This window comes from Periplaneta americana, chromosome 1 (genome assembly GCF_040183065.1).
Source record: "Periplaneta americana isolate PAMFEO1 chromosome 1, P.americana_PAMFEO1_priV1, whole genome shotgun sequence".
Taxonomy (NCBI): Eukaryota; Metazoa; Arthropoda; class Insecta; order Blattodea; family Blattidae; genus Periplaneta; species Periplaneta americana.
Window position 1 is genome coordinate 91,507,648 of NC_091117.1, and position 27,697 is coordinate 91,535,344.

The window sequence follows — 27,697 nt, forward strand, 5'->3', positions numbered from 1 at the left end:
GTGTTATTTTTAATGCTATCGTTTTAGTACATTTTTGACTTAAGCAATGTGCAAACCACATTAATATCTATTTACTGTTATCGAATAAGAATTACTGGTTTTGTTTATTCTGTTGGTAAAAAAAAACTACAAATAGTTGTGAAACTTGGACACTCGCTTTGAGAGAGGAACAGAGATTAAGGGTGTTTGAGAATAAGGTTCTCAGGAAAATATTTGGGGCTAAGAAGGATGAAGTTACAGGAGAATGGAGAAAATTACACAACGCAGAACTTCACGCATTGTATTCTTCACCTGACATAATTAGAAAATTAAATCCAGACGTTTGAGATGGGCAGGGCATGTAGCAGGTATGGGCGAATCCAGAAATGCATATAAAGTGTTAGTTGGGAGACCGGAGGGAAAAAGACCTTTGGGAAGGCAGAGACGTAGATGGGAGGATAATATTAAAATGGAATTGAAGGAGGTGGGATATAATGATAGAGACTGGATTGGTCTTGCACAAGATAGGGACCGATGGCGGGCTTATGTGAGGGCGGGAATGAATCTGCGGGTTCCTTAAAAGCCATTTGTAAGCAAGTAAGTAACACGTTTTAAATACTGTATCTTTTTCGAAATAAAATATGTTTCTAAGAATAAATTCCTTTTACAGTACAGATAGGTTCACTTCTACTACGATACTGTAAATAAATCAGATGGGACACAATATTTATTGAGATTTCTTCAATTATAAAGTTATTCCTGAACGCTGACACGTATGACGCACCACCACTATTGTTCAACCCTTGCTCAGTACACTCAACTCTCCATCGTCCTTGGTAAGAGACACGTACACAGTCCTTAAGATTCGCTCAAATGCGCGAGAGTCTTTGCCGCTCCTGCTGTAGTGGGTTATAACTTTGAACCAGTTTGGTATTTCATTTGTGCGTACTTTGTTGTAACTCATTTTATTTAGAGTTCGTAAGTACTACAGAATAGTATTATAGACTTTAAAAATGTAATATTACGAGGTTGAACTAGTGCCACTAATTTTGTGCGTGTTCTTTTCTCTTTTCAGGCTGATATCCGGTAGGAAAGTGTCGACACTTGCGTGGTCAACGTGCGCCCTTCCCTGTTGGGACGACACTATTGACTCGGTATCCGCGCTGCTGGACATCTACTGAATCAGGTCAGTGGTTCCACACAATGACATCGTACTCAATCTTGGACTGTTGCGTTAAGGGAATGGGCAGTATGATTGATGGAATGCGTATGTTCAGCGTATAAAAGCATCAACGACGTGCACACTCGTCTGGAAATTGAAGGGGAGAGATTGAGCTTTAAATAGAGATGTTAGAAGCCATATTGTCAGTTCTTTGGTCGATTCATTGAGGGAGGTCTTGTTTCACATGATTTGTTTAACTGAAAGGGAAATAGTATTCTTTTCACGATATATTATGTAAATAAATAATGAATATTAATTCCTTGCTAGGTGCAATAAGTTCTTGAAGTTCAATTTTCTCTATTACATAAAATATTCGTACTTGTATGAGGGAGCAATTAGCAAAGGAGCGTGGAAATCTCATCTCTGGTTTCGTAATTATGCATGCGCTTTTGTTTGCTGTTCAACAACCAATTGTTCGCTCTGTATATCAATACAGGAACATTGTATAAAAGTGTTCGTGTTCTGTTGTGTAAAATTTTTTAGTGTTGTTAATATCACACAATAGCTGAAATTTGATGAATTTTAGAAGAGTATTCTTATTACCAAAGAATCTTATGTTCGACTATGTTTTACTCTCCTCCTGCTTGTATTTTCGTAAATATTAGATGACGTGGTAACTAAATGACATGAGATTGTGCAATGTGACAAGGTTAGAGAGGGTTTGATGACGAGATAGGTAAGTGACATGTGGCCGAGGAATGTGACAAGGTTAGTTTAGTTGAGAGGATAGCCAAGTGACAGGAGATGTTAACATTCAGTTCTCTATTGTTGATCTTTTGTAAGATCCGACGCAAGAATTGTACCTTTTTCTCATTTCCTTCTGGAAACTTCTGTCCATTTTATTTGGAACTACTAGTACAAGCTCTCTCGCATTTGATTTTGTTTCATCAAAGGCGAATGGGTTTATCTCTTGACTATCGATGTTTCTAGTCGGTCATGGCCATTATGACCATTTTTGTTTCCTAATATTAATAAACACTAATGTGATGAAAGCGGTGAATAATTTCATGACCGCTAAAAGCTTTTTCGTAAAAGACGAAGTATTTTCTCTAGATCAAAAATAATACGGCAACGCCGTCATAATTACGTACTTAACGCTTGGCGAACATTAACTGCAAATTTGCTTTTGTACATTTCAATGATATCCCCTGAACCACAACTTTTTTTCCTTCATTTCGTTGTGATAACTTATTACAGTATAAGATCTATAACTTACTATAAGACAACAAACTGCAATTCAACCTCCTTAAGAGAAAATCGTGGCTGATTACAAGAAAAAGAAATTACGACCTACCACACACACAGATGGACATGAAGGATATTGACTTACTAGACACACTTTTGTATTTAGGCGTCACTCTCGACAAAGTATGTCTTTTAAGGCACATATTGATTCACTAGTCACTAAATCACACCAGTTTCAATCTGTCTTACATAGGGTCACCACACCAACCTGGGGTCTTACTGTAGTCCTGAAGTACTGCGAACAATGTATCATGGTGCTTTCGAACGACTGTTATTGTACTGTGTCTCGGCATTTCAAAATATACGTCACAAAAAATGGGTTCAAAACAAATTAATACAAATTCATCGTGGATTCATTCTACGAATCACGAAGGCTTACAGAACCGCATCGACAGACGCAGATTGCGGGTATACCACCATTGTTTTTAACAGCCATGGTTAGAGTCGAAGTCACTGACTCCAAAAGAAATAATATATTTTTAGAACAAGAATCACATCTTGAGATGGAAAAGAGGTCACAATTTCAATCAACTGGCCATCCGAAAATATTATCTCCGTGCATCAAATACATGTACAGATCGACATGAATACAACATTTGTACGAATAGCTCTCGGATGCAGAAGGAGAAAGACGTCACCTTGGTGGGCTGTGCTTTTGTTGCTTATTATAACACTACTGAAGTTGGAACTATTTGCCATCTTGCAAGCAGTGAAATGGTGCATTACCAACGGGATTATTCAGGTATACATAGCGACTCTCAATCTGCTTTACAAACCATAGACGATAAATACAACATGCATTCCATAGCCGTCGAAATTAGATCCCTACTCCTTAAATTTTGAAGGTCGTATTTGCTTATTTTGGGTGCGTGGTCACACAGATACCGAAGGAAACAAAAGAGCGGATACATTAGCGAAGCAAGCAGCCTCACCAAACTCAAAATATAAATATTCCATTTGTCCTGTTTCATACATTAAGCAGAGGATCAAGCACACAACTACATTCAAGTGAAAAACATACTGAACTCTACTTTAAAGGCTCTGTGACGAAGAAATCATTCTTTCTTAATGTGCAAGACCGACTACTGTATGTTGCAGTTAATTTTCACCCGATTTCTTCATCATTCAATTTTTGACCGGTCATAGAAAATTCGTTTCCTATGTTGAAAGATTTAGATTCAAAAGTGCAGAAAAATCTATGTGCATATGCAAAGATAGCCAGACTATTAACCATTTGATTTTTCACTATCCAGTTTTCGAAAAAAAAAAAAAAAAAAAAGGCATTTTTAAGATATATCTCGGACTGAAATTTAAATTACTGCACACCATTTTACCATTTACTTCGGAAAAAAATGCTCTTATAAACAATTCAGAGAGTTCATACATCACATCTACGCAGGATTGTAACTGTTAAGTGTGTGTGTAAATTATTGATAATATAAAATCCTAATACACTATCTAAAACAAGTTCTCTATCTTTGGGAAATAATAGTAGTAATAGTAATAATAACAATAGTAAATATGTTTGTATTATGGATATTACTATTGTTCAGTGTTTTATGATAGACATATAGTTTGTAACCATAAGTAATTTTGTTTTTATCTCTCCATTGTCGCAAATCACGTATCGAAAATTTAACTGTAAGTTATTTTTTGTGTTATCTTTTTGCTGTTATTTCGAAATCATGTATTTATATATAATTAATAAGTAACTGAATGTCATTTCCGTATTTTATTCCTATTGTTTATTGTTATTACCTGTATAGGGGAATTCGGGGGAATATGGGCACGTGGGGAATATGGGCAATATTACTTTTTCATGTCGAATCTCTTGCAAGGAATTATGTTTCTTCGCTAATAAAGGTTAGTATAAAGTGAGAGTATCGTAATGGTTGCTGTGGGAAGCGCACTGTGCAGTAATGTCTCGTATTGTTGTTAAAACAGCCATCTAAAACGTGAGTATTGACTTCAAAATATACTACAATTTCACAATACTTATTTTAGATATGTTATATTCAATAGATTGCACATGAACTTTAGAAAATAGTTGAAATCTATTAGTATACATACGGAATACACATCTTTAACTGCCGTTCTATTGCGTCAGACGTTGTTTTGTGAATAGTTTACGGTAGAGCCAACTGTTGAAAGTAAACCCTACATGTCGGGATAATATGGGCGCTAATGTTCCGGGGAATATGGGCAAGCATAACTCTTCATAAAAATGACTCTTCAGTCATGATGAAAATGGCCTACAAATGATTACAAGATCGAAAGATGTCATTGCACCCAAAGAACACAAATTGGTGCATTGTATTTACCCTAAAGAAAAGGGAGAAACCATTACCCTTTTGGCCGGCTTCAATGCAGCAGGGAACTACTTTCCTCCAAATATCATTATAAAAGAAATGAGGACAATAATGACTGAAAGAACAGCTGCCTGCTGTCAGTAAGGTGTACTTCAACAAGCAGTCTGCCTACATTAACGGAGATATGAGGTGTGATCATTAAATTCCGAGTCCTGTCCCATAACTGGAAATAAAATTACCTCATTTAAATTTGGCTGCCATTCCCTTCAAGGTAGTTCATTTGGGCAGTTATACAATCATCCCAATGTGTCTGCCATTTTTGGAATGCCTTCTGGAAGTCGCATTCTTGAAGCCTGTCAAGCATCTTCTGCGATTCGCGTTGGATCTCCTTCACAATGCCAAAACGGTGACCCTTTAACTTGAATTTCATCGTCGGAAATAAAAAGTCGCAGGTGGCCAAAGATGGTGAATAAGGGGGCGAGGAGCAACGACTATCTTATTGCGGGTGCAAAACTGGAGTGTTACGAGAGCTCTGTGAGCTCTGTGAACTGCCGCAGTGTCGTCGTTGCATTTGTCCGGAGTTGTGGTCGTTTATATTCAAAATGGACGTGAGGATCATTATGCACAATTTGTCGAATTTTTTCGACATTTTCGGCAGTGTTGCACGTGTGTGGTCGACCTGGCCTCTCGTGTTCCTTCAGCGACGTTGTGCCATTTCTGAAACGCGAATGTCACTCAAAACACCTCGCCTGACTCACTGCTTCGTTCCCGTAAGCTTGCTTCAACATTCCATGGGTTACGGTTGCCGATTTCCCAAAGAATTTCACGTTGGCTCTCTGCTCCAATTTCGAGTCCATCGTGATTTCGCAAATGCGCGGATGCACGTGCTGACAAAACTTTGTGTAACACAGGTCTCAATGAAGATAGCGCTTCGAAACTTGGTGTCGTGTCTCTTCAAGGTCGTCTAGTGTCACTGCTGCGCACGCGTGTCAATCACGTGATCCCTTCGCCCACAGCAGACACAATCTCGGAATTTAATGATCACACCTCGTATATTTTTCTTAATAATCAAGAACTTCGTTGTTTATTTCAACATCAGTAAGCATGCACCTGCAATTTTTGGTAGTAGATGGACGTGATTCACACAGTTGTAATCCTGACACTCAACTTTTGCAGTAGAAAACGGATTATGCATGTTTTGTCTTCCTCCACACACTACAGACTGACTTAAATCAGCAGATAAGGGTCTGTTTGGTCCTCTGAAGAAAGCTTACAACAGTGGTGCTACAGCTTTCTTCAGGCAACATAGGATACCTTTTACGAAGGTCGAGTTTGCTTCCATTGTCAAAGAAGCATGGAACAGATGTGTTAATGTATGTCTGGCTGTAAATGCCTTCCGAGCTTCAGGCCCTTTTCCACTGCACATGAGTGTCATTCCTGATTATCCTTACATTGGCACTGCAGCATCAGGTGACAAACCTACAATTCATACAGTTCCTTCCACTGATTCAAATGTCTTAGAATCACCAAACGTCATTCATCGCCAAAGAGTCACATCATCTGCTAAAGGCCTTACGTAGTAACCTTCACAAATTGCATTTACAATATATAATATAGTTAATACATTTATATTTTGAAGTATTTAAAATGTTTTTTCACTTCTTTCAGTTGACTGTGACACTCGGAGGAATATGGGCAAAACACATTAACTTGCATTTTGCAGTTTTACTTGCATACGTTTAGGAGTAAGCAGTCAGGATTCTTATATAATGTAGCTAAATTGTTAAGAAACATATCCACACTGTAAAATTAATTATTAGAGGAAATCGAGAGATATTGCACCCGAAATAGTACTAAGGTGCCCATATTCCCCCGACTTCCCTTATTACGTATTTAATTTGTAATTAAGTCAATTTTGTGCATTATTTCTTTATTATTGTTTTAAATTTTGTATAGGCCTACAGTTTGTCCCGCGCCTTGGCGTCGCGGTCCAAGGCATCCTGCCTAGGGCTCGCGCTACGGAATGCGCGCTGGTTCGAGTCCTCATGGGGAAAGAAATTTTCTCGTGAAATTTCGGTCAGTGTATGGGACCGGTGCCCATCCAGCATCGTGATGTACTTGGGGAGCTACGATAGGTAGCGAAATCCGGTTGCGAATGCCAGCTATAACGGCTGGGGGATCATCGTGCTAACCACACGATACCTCCATTCTGATTGGATGATCCTCCACCTCTGCTTTGGCATGTGGGCGTGAGGCCAGCAGCCGGCTGATCGGTCTAGGCCCTTCACGGGCTGTAGCGCCACGGATTATTATTATAGGCCTACAGTTTGCAAATTTATTCTTCCAATATCTCTACACTTTCGTTTATAATTTCTAATTCATGTAATTTTTGTATGATGTCTTTAGTATTGTTTACTGTACAGGGCATATCAAAAGTCCGGTAACACTTTCAATATTTTATAACACAAAAACTACAAATGATAGCACTTTCTAACACACATCAGTTTAAAGTCAAACTCTCAAAGTTCTGTTTACACCTTACAGAGATGCAATGTGTGAACCACGAGTGACTCGGCAGATGTAGAAACGATAATCAAACACTTCCCATACCCTTTTCAGCATATCCTCTGTGACCGTGGCGGCAGCTTCTCGAATTCTGCTTTTAGTTCCTCTAAATCACGTGGCAAAGCCGGTACAAACAAACGGTCCTTTAAGTACCCCCATAGAAGAAAGTCACATGCAGTCATATCGGGTGACCTTGGTGGCCATATCATGAAACATCTGTCCCTTACTCCAGCACGTCCTATCTAACGATCAGACATCTCCGTATTCAGGTAAGCACGTACTGCATTGTGGAAATGTGGCGGAGCCCCATCTTGCTGAAAGATGAAATCGTCATCGAGATCTTCTCTAAGTTAGGGCACCAACCATTGCTCCAACATGTCCAGATATGAATGTCCAGTCACAGTAGCCCCAATAAAGAAGAAAGGTCCGTACAGTTTTCGTTGTGACAACGCGCAGAAAACATTCACCTTTGGTGAATCACGCTCATGTTCAATGATTGTGTGAGGTTTCTGTGTATCCCAAACACGACAGTTGTGCTTGTTAATTTTCCGAGTCACTCATGGTTCACACATTGAATCTCTGTAAGGTGTAAACAGAACTTTGAGAGTTTGACTTTAAACTGACGTGTGTTTGAAAGTGCTATCATATGTAGTTTTTGTGTAATAAAATATTGAAAGTGTTACCGGACTTTTTATATGCCCTGTATATTAATTTATGTATTTATATTGTAACTATAACTCAATCCTTCTCCTACTTTTTGCTATTGTATATTATTTCTGTATAATGCATTTAATATGTAACAAATTACAACCCTAATATACCAAAGAGTAAAATGGGGTTACAATATTTGGATAACAATAATAATACTGTAAGATCTTACTACATTTGCATATTCTTTCAGTACATTCAAAACGCCGCCGTTATGCTTCGTAAACCTTACACTTGACTAGTGGAGTCAATTATTTAAGAATAGAGTCGCGAATTTTACTACCACTATTTCAATTGTCTTTTGTTTCACACGACTCGGTACGACCCGGTAACCAGAGGCAGCATCTTCGGGGTTTGGTCTAGCGTCCGCATTATCCAATTGTTCCAAAAATGAATTGAATTAGTGACTATATCTGATGCGTACTGTAGTAAATCATTACTCTAGATTACATTTATAGCAAAGATTATTAAGTAGGTTATCGAATTAGCCACCTTCCTATGGTACACTTGCGGTGTCTATTTAGTCAGTTGATTTGATCACTAATCTGTGTAATATTGCAGTAACGACTTAGATTAATAGCAAAATTAGTTGCTGTGCTAGGAGTATGCATTATAATGGCACATAATTCAATGACATCAAATTATTCACTACCCTAAACGATACCTACGATAACGGCGAAAATTGTAAACTTTAATTTGATCCCTATTACTAAACATATTCCTTTATCGGACAAAATGTTACTGCAAATACTTCGTAGTTTCAACGGTAACGATATAGAATGTGTAATGTTTTACTTTTAGTGGCATAGTTAAACCACAAGGCCTTCTTTGCCACTCTTCTCCAGTGATTCAGATAGTTGAAAATGTGTTTAGATATTTCAAGGATGGTGTGGATGAGAACCTACTAAAAGGAACCAGTGCTGCTACCAGTAGTGTTATTCATAACGGTAAGAAAGAAAAATTTCGTGGAATCGATTATTTCTATCGTAACTTCATTCGAAGAACTGCTATAGGGCATTCAATAAGTAATAGCAACTATACTGTAAATCAGCTGTGAGCATCGGAATATTTTAGTACGTAATAGAGGAGCGATTGTTACATAAATACGGAATATTAAAAGTCTTTAAGTAACAACTTGATCATTTGATCAGCGTGGCCACGGGTGAGAAAACATAAGACCTCACATGACAAGGGACAAAGTCCCATTGAACGAAATATAATCTATCACTTCCACTGCGCATACTGCTAATCGAACCACTGCTACAGAACCAAGGCAGTGAATACAACATGACTATATTTGTTATTCTTTATTTATTTTATTTATTTAATCTGGCGCAGTTAAGGTTGTCAGACCACCTCTACTACACGACCAGAATACAGATAAACATATAGGCTACAAGAAAAAAATTCAGAGAGAAGAAGAAAATAAATAGTAGTAAAATTGCAGATACAAATACAAAAAACACGCAATAAGAATGAGAGAAATAATTATATGTATGTATGTATGTATGTATGTATATATATATATATATATACATACATACATACTGGTAGTAGGAAGATAAGATCACAATGGGTACAAAAGGTACTAATACAGTATATTGTTTACCTAATAAGTTATATTAGTGATTAAGAAAAACGATTAAATATCTAGAAGTAAGTAGCTGACTGTGTAAATATAAAGCGGAACAAAACAGTAACAATTTCAAAACATTTGCAATGAGTTAGTATACTCACTTTACTGCATGACACTCTACGCAGTAAGAAAATGCTTAATGAGTTTGTTTTTGAACACTGTTAAATTCCGACAGTCTCTGATGTGACTGGGTAGGGTATTCCACAAGCGCGACAGCGAGATTGTGTATGATGATGAATACGATAATGTCTTGTGTATTGGTATGGCTAGTATGAGGCTATTTTGCGTGCATGTAAAGAGATTGTAATACTATGATAGGTAACTGAAACGGGAGGCAAGGTAGGTAGGTGTAGAGGTGTGAAGGACTTGGAAAAGGAGCACAAGGGAATGAAAATTTCTACGTTCAGTTTAGAGATTGGAAGGATGGGGTAATGTGGTCAGCACGACGGACATCGCAGACGAAGCGAACATAAGAATTATGAACACATTGTAATCTTTGCGACTGGTTGGCATTGAAGTCAGTCAGTAGAAAATCACAATAATCAAAGTGGGGCATTAAAAGTGTTTCCACTAGTATTTTTTTGAGTGATAGCGGGAGAAATTTTCGAATGCTCTTTAAAGAATGTAGTATGGAAAGCACTTTTTTATAATATGAGTTACTTGATTATTCCAGTTTAAATGCGTATCGACGTGTAAGAATTCCACAAATCTATTTATTCTCTGCGCTTAGTGTATATAGATAGTTATTTATGTATTTCTTGTCGTAGTGTGTTAACCGGTTTTTAAATTAAAGAAATAACATTCAAAGAAAACATTAATAAAGATACAAATTTGTTAATAGCACAATCTTTGACAGCTGGAACAATAATTAAAATACTATTTCACTCATACACACATTCGCCATTAGAGTGTAACAATCTGTTGAATTTCAACTAATCAGTCGCGTACGGCAACGTAGTATTATCACACATTTTATCGCATATAAATTATCGCACCTAACCGGCAGTCATTTTTTTGTGGAATCAGTATTAATTAACAACCATATTACAGTGATAATACTCATCAAATTACAACCACTTACAAAACAAACCTCGCTGGCCGTTGAGAGAAGATATAAAAAATATAATTAAAAGCGGAAAGTCTTGGGAGTTTAAATACTTTGTTTTTTACTTGTGGTTATAAATAATTTGTTGTTTATTTACTGTATAAATGATCTTCCTACAGTTGTGTTTTAATAACTTCTTTATATTGACTTCATAATTTGTACGTATTGTTTTTACGTAATACAGAATAAATATTGATTTTTCTATATGTAGGTCAGTTGCAGCTAAGATCTCAAGGTCATCTGCAGTTCTTATAAAAATCGTGACAAATTGATTGAAGTGCTTTGTGAATACTTATATTATGATTATTAGTAGTATAACAACTTTCGACAGTGCCATATCAACTCTTGGATAACGACAAAATAGCGAACTAGGTTATTAAATGTGTTAACAACTGGCTGTGTTTGGCATCACTGGGAAACGAACAAACTCGAAGCGTGAAAATTCGGCATGATTAAGTTGCATTGAAAACAAAATGGTTATAAAGAAAGATGGTGAGTTTAATGTACTTAATCTATTGTTTAAACGGTATTTCTTGTTTACATGCTTAGCTTATTAATATTATACATGAGCATTTTATTTTCTTATGGTTTGAACAAATATCACTCGTGCTCTTCAATTACTTCGGATAAAATTAACTCTAAACTGCACTGCTTGTAATTTATCGTCCAATGAACAGCACTTTTGTATTATCTATAGATATAACGCTGCTTATAACTTAACGAAATATTAATGAGCGAAAAAAGAAAGGAAATCTTTTTTGTGATACGTTTAGAAAGATAAATAAACTTAAAATATAAGAATCATTGATGACTTCAGAGGGCAAAGTGTACTATCTCTTTCTGCGAACAACCTAATCCTGCAAGCATTTGAATATTGGATTCATTCGGTAAATATATTACTCTATGTACTGCTAATTACTGGAAAATCCTTTAGAGTAAAGATAAAACTGCAGTGGAATTCATTTTGTGTTTATTTTATCTGTATACTCTATACAGGATGAACCGTAAGTAATGTCATTAATTTTAGGGGATTATTCTGTGAAATATTTCAAACAAAAAAAATTAATACAATTTTGCTCGCCTTTACTTCCTTTTCGAGATAAAAATAGTTTCACACAAAACATTTCATAGCGTGTTTTGGGAAAGCCACTGATTTAATTCTCAGTATGATCAGTCAATTTAAGAGAGCAGTGTATTATGGTAATAAATGATTGAAAGAATTTTAGATTTGTCCTTTAAATGTGCAGAAATTTGATCAGAACAAATGTTCCTTTTCGTTCTGAAAAGGAATTTTAAAATATTACATTTGTACGGATCAAATTTCTGCACATTTAGAGGACAAAGCTAAAATTCTTTCAATAATTTATTATCACAATACACTGCTCTCTTAAATTAACTGAGCGTATCTGAAATTAAATCAATGGCTTTTCCAAAACACGCTATGAAATGTTTCAGATAAAACCATTTTTTTTTTCGAAAAAGAAGCAAAATACAAGAAAAATTGTATTAAGCTTTTTGTTTGAACTACATGAAAGAATAACCCCCTGAAATTAGTGACATTTCTTACGGTACACTCTGTATTTAAAAATATTTCCTATTATTTCCCTAACACCATTGCATTATTCTGGCATATAATGGTCTTCATTCAGATTTTCATATTTCTGTGACAAGAATATGAAGGAAAAAATACCCTTTGCAATTTTCTCAGTTGTTACCGAGCGTTCGTGATGTGAAGTTGTCCCCTTCGAGGGCATTAGTCTAAGTACCATATTTTATTATAAGCCTTTCACACCTGGTTAAAAACTTAAACAAGCATTGTCCTATTTGGAAATTGCGTTAAGTTAACCTTAAGTATCTCGGATTATTGCTAGTCATCTAAAGAGTTGATGTTTTCTTTCGCAGTTTTAGGATATTATTAATAGCTGTGCTGACTAAGTTCTGTATTTTGTAGTTATATCTAGTAGTAACGTACCAAGGTTAATGGCAGTCATGTTATGCAAGAGAGCGATAGGGAATTGTGAATTAATAAAGAGTAGAAGGTTGCTGTTTCCATGATATAAAGTCACGGAATAAAGAAATGTTGAATATATTTCAGTGCTTTACACTCTTTAATTTGAGATATCGTTCTTGGATAGGCCCAGTGCGAGGATCAATGTATGTCCTTTCGAAAGAGATATACTCACACTCACACACGGGAAGTGAAATAACCTTGCAGATTTTCAGAGCTAATAGCTCATGTTTTATGTAACAAAAAAGTGTAATATCATATTTGTTCATAGTTTTCTTAGAAAAAAAATGCCCCCCCCCAAAAATGTTTAACACTCTTCTTCGGTAACTATTGCGAATAGGATCGTGATTATTGTCCATATCGATAGAAAATCTAATAAAGAATCATCCCCCTGACGTATTGCAGTAACGTGGACGGCTTTCGTGTAAAATTAACTTTAAAACCATCAATTTCACTGAACGATGAAACCAGATTGCAACATTGTAGCCATAGAGGAAGGTGAGAGGTAGTTCATGTAGGGGGACAGACCTGAGTTCGTTGACCTCTTACATCTGTATCACAAAAAGAAAGAGGATTGTGTTACCGGCGATGTTGCCAGACTGCTGAAATTTCCAACTTAATTTTATATTTAACCGTGCATTTAATAAAAAAACGTAATATAGGCTTTCTATCCATTTAAGTGCATCCTATCGCCCCTTTCAATTTGTATATATTACTTCACCAAGATTAAGTATTTGTTTGTAAGTATTATTTAAATTTGTTTAAGTACTCGCAGCGTCTTGAGATCTGAAATGAAGAGAATTTCTAGACCCGGAAGTTGTATACTTATAGATTGTTACAAAATTCGACCGACATACTTCTTTAACATGTTCTTCTGGAGAATGGAATCAAAAATATCCCAAGAAAGTGTCTTAGGTTTCGTCATTTTTTAGATATGAATATGAAAATAATTTGTGCAATTGTGATGTCGCCTCATACTATAATATTGTGTGATCGCAAGGATATTCCACGACCAAACCATTCATTATTTATTTAAAAATTCGATTAAAATGACGCGAAGATCTATCGTTCATAAATCACATACGACATAGTCTCCCGAGTCTTGAGAGTATAGTACACTATACTATACTTCATACATGATTATGATGTAGGCCAACTGTATGTGCAGAGAACCGAAGTATAGTACAAATACCTGCATTTGTGCCCAAACTGTAACCTGCAGAATTTTTTTAGCAATTTTCCTTATGTCAGTGACTTTTCCTTTGAAGTTTGGAATTATATTGGACTTTAAAAATAAAACAACAAGTGCCTCAGAACTCAGGAGGATAGGCCTATTACACCAACTGAAACTTTGTTGCACGACGTAAAAATACTGCGAAGCAGAAATTACATACCGGGTGTACGTCTGGATACAGGTTCGCTTATTACGGTGCCGCTCAAAAAGTGGCATGAGCAATTCAGGGCCCTCTTAGCGGTAATTCATCGCGTCAGCTTCGGGAATAAAATTCGACTTAATACCATTACTTTACTGTATAAATTAATTATTGGCTTACCTTATTATAAGCGCTACAACTGTCGATTGCTGGAAGTACAGCAAGACACTTTTTGTGCGATTTCTTCGTAATATGCGTATCATAAATGAAAATTATCTGTTCTAATGTGTAGGCCTACTGTACAGCCACAAACTGAACTAAACTGCATTGAATGGATGTCAGCTGTATAGTAATGGTCTAACATTGAGTCTATGTTGTCTGTCCATACTATGCAATACAAAACCTTCCCATGCTCGATTCAGGGGAAATGTACACGCTATTTCCTCGGAAATCGCGTTCGATCTATAATAGTAAAAGATGAACAGTATTTACTTAAGCGAAATAATGTTTCCTGGTGAATTTTCTGTAGGTGCAGAAAAAGAAGATTTACAATAACTCCTAATAGCATATTGTGATAATATAAGAATCAGGACAAAAATGCACTTAATATTGTAATAAAATACTGTAATAAAAGTAATAATGTATTGTCCTGATAAATGGATGTTGATAAGTTGAAATACCATAAATTACCGTGTTTTATCGCGTAATTTCCTCTCTTTTTTTAATCCAGTAGTTGTGGTATTGGCACATTTGAAAACGTTTTCTTCCTGAAAGAAAATGTTCTCTTTGTTGTTGTTGTTTAGTCAACTGTGTGAAGACAAGTCTGAACCTCACAAGTAATCCCAACAAAACACCACTTACAAGGCAACTAAGCCAGGATATAATGGTGTAGGGTGACCAATTCCTTTCCCCCTCCATAGCATATATCGCCATTACTACATATTATACTAATCAGACTTCAGATATATACAAACAATTGTTCTTATTGTGATACATATCAAGTGAGATGTACTGCTTGACAGTAGATGTACAGTAAAATTGTACAGCCTTAGACACAAAAAATGACCGCTATCCTGTAGCGTGGATTTGTCTAAGTCCGTAGTGGACTTACACTACTAGAGAAAGTATGTTTATTTTGCACCTAATTAATTCCTTGAATATATTTTCGTCATAGATTATTCATAACACCTGACCTATAAAGAGACAGAAAAAGCAACAAACAAACAAAACAAAGGAATACAGAGCGGAGTCGTGCACAAGAAATTCCTTTTAAGAGTAAGCTCTCACGGAATCAACCGAAGTCTTCCAAAGGGGACTTGCAGGTAATTTTTTTTGTCTAAGACTCTACATATTAGGCAGAAATTCAATCAGAGGTGATGTTCTATTTATTGGATATGATATCATCGCCTTAAGATTCTGCTGACACGTTCGGTACCTGAAAGAAGCGGACCAAGCAGGAAGACGTTATGAGGACGCCGGAATTCTGTAAACGTCACAAGCCAAATGCTAAATGTTAATTCTTAGATGAGGCCTATTTATCTGGCTGATATAGGCCATTCGGTATCTCGTGAAACTTATCTGCGCGTCAAGGAAAGAAAAATGTGGACTGAGAAGCTTCCCTCCCTCGTTACGCTGCGAGCTCACTTATCCCCACCGTAAGGTTCTTACTATATGCTACGGCGCACGCAAACATTTGGTTTCACGAGATAGCGAATGACTTATATCATGATTTAAATCTTTCTTCTTTCCTTCTTTTTTTGTCGTCAAGTTTATCTCAGTGGTCAAGTTTACCCCAATTTACGGTAATTACAAAGAATGAATTAGATTAGAAAATTCAGAACAATTAATAACAAATTAAACAAAACGTATTTAAAAGATAATGGATTTTCTATGTGAAAGTATCAAATAAAAATATATACCGTATAGGCATAACTTCTACATATGCGGCCCTCACATTCTCTACGAATTTAATAAATTGTAAAATGATGCCCTCTTCTAACTTAAAGTTGGACAGCCCTATCTTAGATATTACGTTTGTAATGAACTGCATATAAATACGCATGTTAGGTCATATAATTTGGCTATTTCATGTGGTCAGTTTGTTACGTGTTGCTCGACAGTCGCTTGCGAGTTTACAGCCACGTAAACAATGAAAACGCACGAGTTGGCCTCACTCGTGAAAAGCGGGCCATGTCTTCCGCCTTTACGCTGCCACGCACGCAATGCGTGTATTGTGAACCCAGTTGATAACGTGTTAGCTGCCGACTCCCACTACACTCTTTTCCTTCAATATTAAAGTACAAAGTTATTTATAGGTTAAACCTGGGTATTCATTTACATCATAGATTTTCATATTTCTGCTTGATATAGTAACAGGATATTCAAACATATTTCATTACAAATTTTACTTAACTTCACTATTCGATTTTACATTACTATCTCTCCTTTATTCGATTTTTGTGTTATCTAAGCTACCGTATTTCTACACTTTCTAATGCTATTACTGAATAAAAAAGAATACACAGAGATGGTTGAAGGAAAAGTACGAAATTCTACACAATTTAAAATTACTTACACATCCATTTAATCAGTAGGAGTCGATAACCATTGACAGCAGTTATTTGAAAAGGAATTTTAATGTTTTTTAAGTGGTTCAAGGAACTGAAAATGATACAAAATAAAACTAATAAAACTATAAATATGAAATTGTTGCTTTCTAAGCAAAAAACTGAGCTAGTGGCCAAAGGTCTGACAACTGAACAAAGAACTGAGTCGCTGACCAAAAGACTGAGTAGCTGATAAAAATATTGAGTCGATGAACAAAAGAAATGAGTGCTGACCAAAGGGCTGAGTCGCTGAACAAAAGACATGAGTCGCTGACCAAAAGGCTGAATCGCTGACTAAAGGACTGAGTCGCTGGCCAAAGGACTGAGTTGCTGAAGAAAAAGGGCCGAGTCGCTGAACAAAAGATATGAACAAAAGGACCGAGTCGCTGAACAAAAGATATGAACAAAAGGACCGAGTCGCTGAACAAAAGATATGAACAAAAGGACCGAGTCGCTGAACAAAAGATATGAGTCGCTGACCAAAAGGCTGAATCATTGACCGAAGGACTGAGTCGCTGAACAAAAGGACCGAGTCGCTGAACAAAAGGATGAGTCGATGACCAAGGGACTGAGTCACTGAATAAAAGGATGAGTCGCTGACCTAGGGACTGAGTCGCTGACCTAGGGACTGAGTCGCTGACCTAGGGACTGAGTCGCTAAACAAAAGGACTGAGTCTCTGACCTAGGGACTAAGTCGCTGAACAAAAGAACTGGAACAGTTTGACAGCTGGCTAGCTGGCGGCTAGACCGATCGAAGGTCAGGCTTATTGAGAAAGATCTACCCGCCTAATTGTCCTGAATGTCTGACCGAGCAACAAAGAAATGAAATGTGCTTCTGGAAATTTTGTGAAGTTATTTTTTAACATAATGTACAAGATATTCTATTGTGGAGAAAGATATCTATATTAACATAAAATTAAACGTTTTAATCAGATATGTGATACAATAAAAAACCTTAAAAATAAAACAAGAAAAGAGAATATGATGAAATTGCATAAAACAATAGCTAAACAATTAATAATTTCTCTAATCTCTATGGGAGTAAACACTGGGTAATAAATACACGACAAAAAAGTATGAGTATATTATAAACTGCAGACATTACATTTTTAAGATCAATAATGTGCATCACACAGCTAGATAAAATGAATAATATCACAATTATTAGGAAATAATTCAAAATATATATTACAAAAAAAAGAATCGTTCATTACAGACATTATTACAAACCAAAATGGCTTTGCCATGTACAACTGTCAAAAACAGAGTGACCGCACTACTGAACATCGAATATATTGTAAGTTCACTTCGTATCACAGCACGGTGATGTTACACGATGCATGCGCTTGTAGAATCGCACTTGAAGCAGTTTCTGAACTACTGTGTTTAAACAGGAATCATTCCATACCTGCGTCTCGTAGAGTAGAGGTAGAGTGCTAGTTTAGTGATTCGGAAGTTGTGAGTTCGAGCCTTGTTAAAGTTATTTTATTTTATCGTTCTTTAGGGATATAAATAATATTCAAGTTATCATTTATATTCTGTTATCGTTATTTAGCAATATAAATAATATTAAAGTTACCTTTTATATTATGTTATCCTTCTTTAGCGATATAAGTAATATAAATTTAATGTTAGGTTTGGAACAATACAGCTGCATAATACTAGTGTTAGTTTTTTCTTCTTATATTATTAGGATCTACATTATAATAACCTGCAACACAATAAAATGAAAACGAGTGACTAGGATTTGAATCTGAGACGTTGACATCTAAATTCCGACGTTCTTCCGACTGAGCTACTGGGACATGTGTAAAGATTGGCCCAATCTTCCTCCAAGACGTCTTAATGATTTGTGGAAGATCGTCCAGGATGTCTGGGATGCCGTGGCTGAGTACAGTCGCTATTTCAAAAGACTAGTCGAGTCCGTGCCCAGTCGACTGCAAGATGTGATCGAGATGGGAGGAAGATGGACTAAATATTGAATCGTAGCTTTTTGTTTTGTTTTTTGAACTTTTAATTCTTTGAATTTTCTAAGACAGACTCCAGTAAATTTGTTTTGTTTATGCCACGAAAGATAGTTTTGTTGAGAATAAAATTTTTCTTTCTTTCCATTTCCAGCCATAATGCCATAATAAATAATGATAAAGTCATGGCATAATACATTCATGAACCTGATGTTAATTACTAAAACAGTCCCAAAGGAGACAGGAGCAATTATATTTTCTCTATCTCTTAAAAACAAAAGAACATAAAAAACACTAGGTCGTGTTCGAACGCACGACCTCATTAATAACAACCCGGGACACTACCACTACTCTAGAATAGTAACATGCAGAACACTTCAATTATAACTGTAGATATCAGGTCACGTGGTCCAACAACATGTAACATCGCCTGTCTCCGAATTGTAACGAAGATACCCGAAGGGAACTTAGCTTTTAGAAAGCGCTCAATTTTTATTTTGACAGCTGTACATCGAATATCTAGTGAAAGATTGCACAAACGAATAATGAATTATAGACCTAGTGAAATGTAAGTGGACCTAACAAAACGTCTGAAGACCTATTCCGAGATGCAACAAGCTAATAGCTTACTGTCTGAAGAAGAAGAAGAAGAAGAAGAAGAAGAAGAAGAAGAAAAAGAAGAAGAAGAGAGGGTGCAAGAAGTGATCGTGATATATTGACAATTTATGAAACGATGACTAAAAGGCTGAAGCATCTCGTTCAAATGTTCCCAACGTTACTTAGTTACTAGTTATTAATTGCAATGTTCGTATCCAAGATCCAATATCTTTACCTCCCCTGTAATACCGATTTACAGACCATTACGGTAAAGGGGAGGGAGAATATTCTGTCTGAATCCACACTAGATATTAAGATATTTCGGGCCCACCGCTGTGGTGTAATGGTTAGCATATCTGACCGTAAAACGAGCGGACCCGAGTTCAAATCCTGGTTGGGACAAGTTACCAGGTTGAGGTTTACTCTGGGGTTTTCCCTGAGCCCATTAAAAGCAAATGCTGGGTAACTTTCGGCGCTGGCATTATCACCGTCGTTTCATTCAGACGCTAGATAACTACAGCAGTTGATAAAGCTTCGTAAAATAAACCAATTAGAAACACATTTCTAGTCTCCCAATGCAAGGTCACCGCAGAGACGTTGCAGGACATTCACAATACAACGGACAATCATCCAGTCCCGTAGACACAAGATAAATTTATTCCGTAGCCTACGCCGAGAATCGAACCACGGAACGCATGGATGGTCAGTGCGCACGCTATCTCAGAGCCACCGCGGAGGATTTGATGTAACCTTTTTACAGTGAAGTCATGTTATTTTAAATAACTAAATAGATAGAAAATTAACTTTATCTAAAGTGTTCATTGAAATAAATTATTTAAAGTAATAATTTATGCTGGTGTAATTTTTCATCTGGAGTTCGAATTAAATATTTACATAAAAATCTGTAGCATCATATTTTTCCGCAATTTCCTCTTTACACTGACGCCTACAGAATTAGGCTACTCGCATCTTACATCAGTCTGAGATGTTGCCGAATCATAAAGGCGGTGCTATCTGTAAACACTGTAATAATGTTCTACACTGAAATGTTCAACTTTGTTATTGATATTCTAGTCTTAATAAAAGTGCAAATGATTTGTATTCATAAATATATAGTTTTAAATTATAATAGTAGTTTCAAACACATATGATGGAAACTAGTATTTTCCTAAGTACTATTTTAGTTTAAAATTAATGGAGAGATTCATAGTTATTAGAGCTGAATTCATAATAGTTTGTTTCAAAATTCTATTCAACCGGTAATTTTTTTCAGTGCTCTTTCTATATTTTTCGCTTGTTGCTTCCGTATCCATATATGTATTACTCGAACAGCATATTAATAGTCCTGCGGCCTATTGCAGTAATGTACACTGCTCGAAAGAGACAGGAATACTTAAAAGTACAATATATTCACAGTGACAAATGGAACACTTCTTGAAATGTTACTCTCAAAATCAGAATTGTTTCATCTGCGGAATCGATAGTAGAATTATTGTGACTTGATGCTTCTAGACTGGAATATACTGTGTCTTCATTTGAAGACCCATTAATACTGTCAATACTAACACTGTTTCGAACGAGCGATTGTGGATGTTAATCAGCATTAAAGAAGCACGAATAGCACAGAATTCTGAACTGTTTTAATTCAGGAGTGTTTTCAGTGGTAAAGAAAGGTCCTACAGTCATTGTATTTTATAACTATACACACCTTCACGTGTATTGATCATTAGTTCGCGATATGCGTTTGGGAAGTATCGAGGAGAAAACTGTAATGATGGCGTGACAAGCTTGGTAACGTGTGAAGAGCTGATAATATTTGTCTTTTGTTTGGACTTCTTATCAGCATTTGAAAAGCAGAGGGGAAACTGACACGACTACGTACTGAAAGTGCAACCCATAACGCAGAACAATGTGAAAGTGGCTGTCAGTTTGTGCGAAGTAGTATTGTATTCTTGTAGCGTTGTACAATATTGTACTGCTATGGGATGGTGCTCTTAATGTTGTTTCTACTACCCCAATATCATCATTCCTCCCAATGCCGCTGTTGTTGCTTCTGCGATTTTATGCTGTAACGAAACTACCATCCTCCCACAATCACTACTGTTGTTTCTAGTACCTAAGTGGCACTAATACATTTAGTGCTGTCAGTGCTACTGTTACTACATAATACTCATACTAGTAATAATATTATTATTACATACACTGTTGTTACTATAGCGTTATTAAAGGCAGGACATTAAAGAAATGAAAACCTTGTTTACTAGTACGGTTTATAAAATGTGCTGAAAAAAATAATGATTATTTTATTACAAACTTTGAAAGCAGTGGGCAGTTTTTTTTTTTTTTTTTTTTTGAGCACTGTAAAATTATAATTCTCTTTACGAACGAATGTAGTATAACGTCGCTATACTTACTTATTTACAAATGGCTTTTAAGGAACACAGATGTTCATTTCCGCCCTCACATAAGCCCGCCATCGGTCCCTATCTTGTGTAAGATTAATCCAGTCTCTATCATCATATCCCACCTCCCTCAAATCCATTTAATATTATCCACCCATCTACGTCTCGGCCTCCCCAAAGGTCTTATTCCCTCCGGCCACCCAACTAACAATCTATATGCATTTCTGGATTCGCCCATCTTAAACGTCTGGATTTAATGTTCCTAATTATATCAGATGAAGAATACAATGCGTGCAGTTCTGCGTTGTGTAACTTTCTGCATTCTCCTGTAACTTCATCCCTCTTAGCCCCTTATTCTCAAACACAATCTCTGTTCCTCTCTCAACGTGGGTCCACGTTTCACAACCATACAGAACAACCGGTAATACAACTGTTTTATAAATTCTAACTTTAAGATTTTTTGACAGCAGACTAGATGACAAAAACTTTTCAACCGAATAATAACAGGCATTTCCCATATTTATTCTGCGTTTAATTTCCTCCCGAGTGTAATTTATATTTGTTACTGTTACTCCAAGATATTTGAATTTTTCCACCTCTTCGAAGGATAAAATTCCAATATTTATATTTCCATTTCACACAGTATTCTGATTACGAGACTTTATCATACACGCCTACTTTGTCTTTTCGGGATTTACTTCCAAACCTATTGCTTTACTTGCTTCAAATAAAATTTCCGTGTTTCCCTTATCGTTTTTGAATTTTCTCCTAACATATTCACGTCATCCGCATAGACAAGAAGCTGATGTAACCCGTTTAATTCCAAACCCTCTCTGTTATCCTAAACTTTTCTAATGGCATATTCAAGAGCACGGATGCATAACTGGCGAGAGAGGGGTGAAAAGCATGGGGAAAGCGTTGGTTCTCCGTCCACCTGCGTTGAATGACGTATCTGTGGCCCGTACGCAATCACATAAGACAGACACTGAATATAAATCCCCTCCCCTACAAAGTCAATGACGCGGGGATTGAAGGAAGGGGTGAGTGACGTATCCGATGAGTGACGCAACGCCACAATTGTCGCCCAGTTCTCCAAGCCTGTTCTAGAGCGAAGTTAAAAAGTAAAGGTGAAAGTGTATCTCCCTGCTTTAGCCCGCAGTGAATTGGAAAAGCATCAGACAGAAGCTGGTCTATACGGACTCTGCTGTAAGTTTTACTGAGACACATTTCAATTAATCGAACTTGTTTCTTGGGAATACCGAATTCATTAAGAATATTATATAAAATTTCTCTCTTAAACCGAGTACGACCTGAAAAAGGGATGTTTATGCTCTTTATTTTGACAGGGACAACCGAGTGAGCGTTTTTCATTTGTACGATACTTTAATATTTCCTTAGGAAACCTGAACGAATTCATATTCATGACGCGCTCCTTGCAGTTCTGCTGCGTTTAATTCTCCTTTTAAAGCTCAATAAATTCTGTATTTGTTTTGAATAATAGTGTAAGAAAACTAATAACAGAAATATAATTTACAAAATAAAGGAAATGTTTTGTTGCGGAAGATATAACATTTGAAACGAGAAAGTATGCATAATCTTCAAGACACCATGCTTTCTATTGATGTTCTCCTGTACATTTGGCAGCTTGCATATAATCAGGAAACTTTTCAGCGGTGAATACTAAATATTTATTTAGGACCTATGTAAAATGACTAATGGTATTTGTACGTAGTGTGCCTGTGTGTCTATTCGCACTGAAATTGTGTGTACTATTAGTGGCAGTGATATATAATATACAGTAACATTACATCGAAAATATTACGTGCTTATTTTGTTTATGCCGTTTTTGTTCATAAGTAGCTTTCATGCATTTTAGTTTTACTGTTTAATACGTATTAAGAATTTTTGTCTCGCCATGAGCAATGCTTTAAAACTTCGCAACTAGAGCATTTAATTGAATCCTTTTTTATATTTTTTTAATGTCTGTAATATTTTTGATGAAGTTGTCTCATGCTTTATGAAAATATTAATCGCAGAAGAATAACCTTATTTCGTACAACTTCCGAAACCTGGGTTAATAATTTTATAAAGAATAATAACTAAAACCACTAGATTAAAGCACACTTGGAGCGGCAGAACGTGGACTAGGTATATGCTGACTGGTCGTTTTGTGGTAAAGATTTTCTTCCCAGACCACGTCAAGGAAGGTCCCTTGAGTCCACAGACGAAACCTTTCTCCCAGAGGACAGTGCTGCGGAAAGTGGAACAACCTCCGCTTCCACATTTTGTGTGAACTACTTCATGAAGATTTATCTTGGTGTACTCTGCTTTAATTATAAAGCAACGTTTACAGGATCTCTCAACTATAACTTCCAACTTGAGAATTCTCATATTATATCAGTCTTTAATTACCGAATGCTGTACTTTTAAATCATAGGCAAGAAGTTCGAGTTGAGTATCAAACAGATTATTTTAAAGACTCTTGTAGGTTAGGTTTTGTTAAAAAAATGAAGTAATGTTACGGAAGATGCTCGATATAGAAGCTGATTAAAAAATGGGCAAACTTGTTTATTGAAATTTCGCATTACATAGTTATGGCTCTTATTAAGAGAGTCGTCATCTAATGTAAGTCAGAATTTATGCCAGTATAATTTCTGATTCCAGTATATTGGACGTAAGGTTTAACTTGCAATTAAAAAAATGTTGCATGAGCCATAACTACCAAATACGAAGATTTTAGGTAAATATTTGTCAGAACTTTTACATTTATAAGAAGAATTTCATGGGAAATCACTGTGATGGCACAAAAATTCAGTTCAGAGTTTTCAATAAAATAAAATACACATTTTGCACCCATATAATTATAGAGATGACTTTCGGCATGCTATCTGTCTGGCTAACTGTCCATCATTTTATGTACAGTGATTAAACTAATCTTAGATTATATTTTGGTAATTTTATTCATCTGTCGAGTTAATTCTTCTTAGAGTGTTGTTGTTTAGTCAATTGTCCGAAGACAGGTCTAAATCTCACAAGTGATGGTGAAGAATGGGTAGAATGAAGAAAAATTCTCTCCGGCACCGGGACTCGTACCCGGGTTTTCAGCTTTACGTACTGACGCATTATCCACTAAGCTACACCGGATTCTAGTTCCGATGCCGGATTGAATCACAAGTGATACCAACATGACACCACTTACGAGGCAACTAGACCAGGAGATAATGGAGTAAGGTGGCCATTTCATTTCACCCTCCATTGCATACATCACCGACTAGCTGCATATTACTTCAGATGTATACAAACAATTGTTTTCCCTCTGACATCGTCAAATGAGATGTATACTGCCTGATAATAGATGTACATATGGGCCAGGACCTGTCAGAGGCAATTCTTAGAATAATGATCGTAAAATGTAGAAAAAAAAGAATTTACTTTTTATTTGAAAAGTAGTATAAGTTGGCGATTTACTTAAGTCGGATCCGAAGATATTAAATTTTTTACTTGTTTTGCACGGGATAAATTAACAGATGGAACAATATACGTCTTACGTACTCAAAAGTGTTCGTGTATTAAATATTTCCGTAAATATTATGTACAGTATTTTGCTTCAGAAAAATGTGGCTTATGGGATCTATATGTTTTTGGAGTCCTAGAACTAGATGCACATTGGTGCAACCTTAATTGTTTCAATGTGAAAGTTGTGTCGTAGATATCCGTATACAGATACGGAAATAAAATTTGGAGCTCCCTTATAAAGTATCGCTTACAACACACTGCGCATGTGTTGTAAATAAGAGCCCCTGTATATATGCTACTTGTGGACAGTCGTGCGAAATTGTTGGCAACATAGAGATGGACTCCCATCAATACTAGCTCTAAATTTTAATTTCGTATCCGTACTTAAATTTAGATTAGATTAGATTTATTGGTATTAGTTCACAAAAGTACAAACTTAATAATTTAAAAATGATATAAATACAAAAAGTAGATATACATAATAAATATACAATTTCCTAAACTACTTACTTTATCGCAAATCTCAGTACTTTATTGATTTAAACTTGCACTTACGTCTGGGTACTTAAATTTACTCATACGACGTTTCACTAATGATAACTGTTCAGCAACTAAGCTATGTTAAAACAATTTCGATTTTTGGCGAAACGGCATCCAGAAGAGAAAAGTCGCGCTAGATATTGTTTTATTTTTCAATTCTCCTTATTTGTACTGCACAATATACAGCACTGTCAGGTACACCAGTTCTTCATCTAATTAACAGTGACATTGTGACATTTCAGCGCTGTACGAATACAGTATCTTTTCTCTCTGAGATACCTTATAATGCTTAGGTATTAGCTTAGAATTTAACAGAAGCAAGCATATCATTGTTGGTAATGTTCTCATTCTAAACGCACACAGAAATAAAATAATTTCGTAATATCATCATAATCATCATCATGGCTTCATTTGACCTGTTTCGCCTCCTTAAAAGTTATTTGACGTGTTTGCTGTTAGAGTATTTCAATTTTGTCGGATAGCCACATTGAAGATGGAAGATTTTAGTTTCATCGAAAATTCTAAATTCATAACTATTTATGTATAAATATGTGAGAGTGAAATTATTAATGTCCATTTCATTTCGAAGTTTTATAGTTAAACTTACACTCAGTAATACATTATTGACTCGTATCTTTGTTTTTTTTTTATTTTCGCCTTTAGTAGGCTATGCTTACGTGTGCTGCATCCTCTTCATATTGCATTTATCATTAATTACTATGATGTACATTATGCCTTAGGCCTATAGAGTGAATATGTTTCAATGGCTCAATCTTTTATGAATGATTACATATTTTTCCAATTCTTCCACTATTCTAAATAGATGCATCTTCCATATTGCTTCACTAAAGTGTTGTATATACAGGGTGTTTCAAAAATACGGGGCATAATTTCAGGTATGTATTTCCCACATGTAGACAATCAAAATAGTTCATTACAACATGTGTCCGGAAATGCTTTATTTCCGAGTTATGGCCTTCACAACATTGGAATTCACCGGAACGTTTTTCTTTCCGCAGGTCGTTGCCGTCGAAGGAGACATTAAGAGGGCACTCTGACAGTTCATTCCGAGGCGAAGCTTACATTCAGTGTTGTGTAGGCGTTAGACTGTGCGACATGTATTCAAATCAAGAGCTGGCAGAGATACACTTCATGTACGGTAAGGCGGACGGCAATGCTGCGCTGGCTTATCGTTTGTACCAGGAGAGGTACCCACAGCGACAATGTCCAGATCGGAAGACATTTGTACGTCTCCATTACCGTCTGTGCGAGTATGGAAAATTTAACTCTCCTGGTTTGGGAAGGGGACGACCAAGATCTACAACTCCAGAAGTAGAGGAGGAGATTCTGGAGGCTGTGAACATGACTCCTTCTGTCAGCACACGAAGGGTAGCGTTGCAAGTCAGTGTTCCTCATACGACTGTCTAGAGACTGTTGAAAGAGTATCAATTGTATTCTTATCATTTGCAACGTGTACAGGTAGATTACCCTGCACGAGTTAGGTTCTGTCAGTGGTTCTTGCAGCAGTGTGGTGTAAATCCGAACTTTCCTGCCTTAGTATTATTTACAGATGAAGCACAGTTCACACGAGATGGCATAACAAATTTCCACAATGTATCAGCATGTATGGGCGTATGAAAACCCACGTGCAACTGTTCCATCTCATCACCAGGTGCGGTTCTCCCTCAACATGTGGGCCGGTATCATTGGTGATCGATTATTTGGACCCCATGTACTTGTAAACAGACTTACGGGGCAGGCGTACACAAACTTCCTGGAAAACACCATACCTTATGTTTTAGAAGACACTCCACGGATCAATCATTAACACATTCACTTCTTGCATGATGGCGATCCTGCACACTTCAGTCGTACGGCTCGCCGGTACTTGGATCGAAGGTTTCCTGATCGATGGATAGGTA

General features: G+C 36.4%; 1 protein-coding gene across 2 annotated transcripts in view; it reads left to right on the forward strand.

Moving 5' to 3' along the window:
- The window catches only part of Rph (Rabphilin), a 652,346-nt gene that overhangs the window by 150,580 nt on the left and 474,069 nt on the right, over window positions 1-27,697 (forward strand). For both annotated transcript variants that reach the window (XM_069824012.1, XM_069824022.1), the window contains exon 2: window positions 1,055-1,165. The gene's annotated coding sequence lies outside the window, so the exon portion shown is untranslated. The remainder of the gene's footprint in view (window positions 1-1,054; window positions 1,166-27,697) is intronic.